General features: G+C 43.8%; 1 non-coding gene across 1 annotated transcript; it reads right to left on the bottom strand.

Moving 5' to 3' along the window:
- Positions 1–2,306: 2,306 nt before the first annotated feature.
- On the bottom strand, positions 2,307–2,379 carry trnav-uac (transfer RNA valine (anticodon UAC)). The gene has a single exon. It is a non-coding gene; the product is annotated as a tRNA-Val (tRNA).
- Positions 2,380–3,325: the final 946 nt, after the last annotated feature.

Raw genomic sequence — 3,325 nt, 5'->3', positions numbered from 1 at the left:
ATAACCACTACACTAAGGCAACCGCTGGCTAAAGACTTTTAACAGAGGGGAACTGACCAGTGAAGCAACTCTCTGCTGATTGGTTCACCTTAAACAGCATCACTCATGTAAAAGATGAGCTCACTAATATCAGGCGCAGTGCAGTCTGGTTAACGTCAAAACCCTCCTTTCTTATTAAACAGAGGAAGAAGAGACATGAACCGGAGTCAGACGGCACACAATTTAATTAAAGGCACAAATGCGATTAACACTTACTTACAATCGTTTCACTGATAAAATCTTTCACTTGACGTAAACGCTGACTACGTTGAATCTGAAAATGAGCACCGTGGGATATTTTGTTCACTACTGATTCTATTCTCTGTGATCAGCTGTGCAGCAGTGTCCGTAGTGTATCGGTTATCACGCTCCCCTCACACGCGGAATAGTCCCCGGTTCGAGCGCAAGTAAACACAGTACATTCGCAAAATTTTTATTCTGTTCAGTGAATAGTCCTGTTAATTTTAGCAAAAGTTGCCCCAGATTTCTGCTTTCATAAGCAATTAATATTTTAAACGAGATTCCTAAAATGCAATGTGTAAAATGAGAGATGGTTAACAGTTGATTAATTACAAAGGGCAAAATGCGTTATTGAAGTGTGTATCGCCTTTCTTTCATTCTGTAAATTATGGTAATCGGATATTTATTAGTGATTGCAAAAGATTCAACTGCAGGTTGAATAGTGGCCGGCGACACGAGCGCTCGTTTGGGATTTGGGGCTTCACTGAAATTTATTCAAACAACCAAAGCGAAAAATCGATCCCCGAGAACGCCGGTTCAAACCTAGCCAGGTGAGGAGCTAAACATTGCAAAGCCATTTTGTGTGTGTGGCTATTCTTGATGACCAGAGCACTGGAGACCGAGACAGTGACTTTGCCTTTTCGACCTGTCTTCTGAAGCGCCGCCCGGTCCCACTGCTACAGTTAATGAGCTGTTAGGATGTTAATGTATCCAGGCTGCAGGAGGGCGCTCCAGGCGCAGCAGAGGAGTCTCTGCATTAGTTCTCCGTGGGAACGGTAATTTCCCCTTCGCTCTTCCTCCTCTCTATATCCCTGTGCTTTTATGTCTCTATTTCTCCCCCGGCTCAGTTTCCGGAATCATAACACGGTGTGGGGCATTTTTGGAGACGCGTTTTCTTTGTTTCTTATTGAATGGACACTCAGACAGACCGATTGAAACTACACTTTGAATCCCGTCGCTGACCCTGTGTTTTCCTATTAATCTGTGTTGTTTTGCTTCCACATTCTCAATGAGAAAGTCCCCAGCCTCAATTATTAAATAAAATAAGGCCCACCTCGTCAAATTCCGACATGCGCGGCGGAGATACCATACCCTAAATCAGCGCCAACTTTCCCCAAATCCTCCTTACAGTACCGCAACCCAAACTGTGTCCTATATGGGAAATACCATTGAGAATTGCTTCACTCACTGTAACGCTGCCATTTGAATGGCATAATTCGCCTGTCAATGCGTGTTTTATTTATACTGAACCAATCATGCAAACTATTTCAATTTTCATATTTACTATACTTGAATGGAGAAAATACTTTAAATTGCCTCTGCCCACTTTCGAACCATTGAGTTTTCGGAAAGCGATCACCATTACACACCGGAAACCCTCCAACACTCGAGTACATTGCATTGTAGCGACTCAATAGGAACAGGAGGAGGCCATTCAGCCCCTCGATCATGTTGCGCCATTCAATTAGATCAGGGTTGATCTGTATCTTCATTTCGTCTGCACGCTTTCTTTCCTTAACCCGTAATAAACTTACCCAACAAAAAGTTATCGCCAGTAGCGGCAATCTTGAGCCTGAATCCAGCTGCACTCCCGGATCCGGGCAGAAAAGGCTTCTCACTGACGGCCACCCTGCAGATCAATTAATTACATTTCTGAACTTCAGGGATTCGGAGATTCCAGGGTTTAAAAGGGAACAAACGATGAAATGGGCCTCACTGTGGATCAGTTTTCTCTCACTCAGAGGTATCTGACTAGTGAAGTTAAATAAAGAACAAGGGAGGAGCCGCTGTAGCCCTATTGACAGGATAATAAACTAGCCATACATCTCTCACGTTTCCCAATTCTAACAGAAGTGTAATCGACTTGAAACGTTCACTCTGTTTCTTTATCCACATATACTGCCTGACCTCTTGAGAAGTTCCACCATTTTCCGTTTCTATTTGAGATTTACAGCATTTGCAATAATTTTCTTTTGTCACTTAAAATAAACCCGCTGGTTGTTCATCCACAGCAGCATTAAACAAAATGTTCCCGCCCGGGCTCGAACCGCAGACTTTTCGCGTGTAAAGCGAACGTGATAACCACTACACTACGGGAACTGCTGGGTCCGTATCTCCAACAGAGGGGAACTGACCAGTGAAGCCCCTCTGTGCTGATTGGTTCAGCTGAAACAGCATCAGTCAACATAAAGGAGGAGCTCACAAATATCAGGCGCAGTGCAGCCTGGTCAACGTCAGCCCCTCCTTTGTTATTCAACAGAGGAAGAAGAGACATGAGCGGGAGTCAAACGTCACAAACTTTTATTAAAGCTACAAATACGAGTAACACATACTTCCAAATCGTTTCACTGAAAACTTCTTTCATTGATGAAAAAGCTGACTGCGTTGAATCTGAAAATGTGCCCTGGGCGATATTTTGTTCACTACTGATTCTATTATCTGTGGGCTATGCCGCAGCGGTTGCCGTAATGTACATGTTATCATGTTCGCCTCGCACGCGAATTGTCCCGGGTTCGAGCCCGGGCGGGAAACATTTACTATTCGCCAGGATTTCGTTATGTGCAGTGAACGATCCTGTTCGCTTTAAATAAAGTTGCGCCAAATTTCTGCTTTCATAAGCAATTAGCAATTTAATCGAGATTCCAAAAATACAATGTGTAAAATGAGATATGGTTAACAGTTGATAACTTACAAAGGGGAAAATGCGTCATTGAAGAGCGTTTACGCCTTTTTTGCATTCTGTAAATTATGGTAATCGGTTATTAAAGGGTGATTGCAAAAGATTCAACTGCAAGTTGAATAGTGGCCGGCGACACGAGTGCTCCTTTGGGATTTGAATCGTGGGCTTCTCGGAAATTGAAACAAACACCGAAGCGAAAATCGGACTACCGAGAAGGCCGCTTCAAAGCCTAGCCAGGTGAGGAGCTAACCATTGTAAAACCATCGTCTGTGTGTGGCTATTCTTGATGAGCAGAGCACTTTTGACCGAAACAGTGACTTTGCCTTTTCGGCCTGTCTTCTGAAGCGCCGCCCGGTCCCACTCCTA

The sequence above is a fragment of the Somniosus microcephalus genome, unplaced genomic scaffold, assembly GCF_052327205.1.
Source record: "Somniosus microcephalus isolate GS21.2 unplaced genomic scaffold, FLI_Smic_1.0 unresolved_chr4, whole genome shotgun sequence".
NCBI lineage: Eukaryota > Metazoa > Chordata > Chondrichthyes > Squaliformes > Somniosidae > Somniosus > Somniosus microcephalus.
The sequence above is the reverse complement of the archived record's forward strand: the minus strand, read 5'-3'. Positions and strand labels throughout refer to the sequence as shown.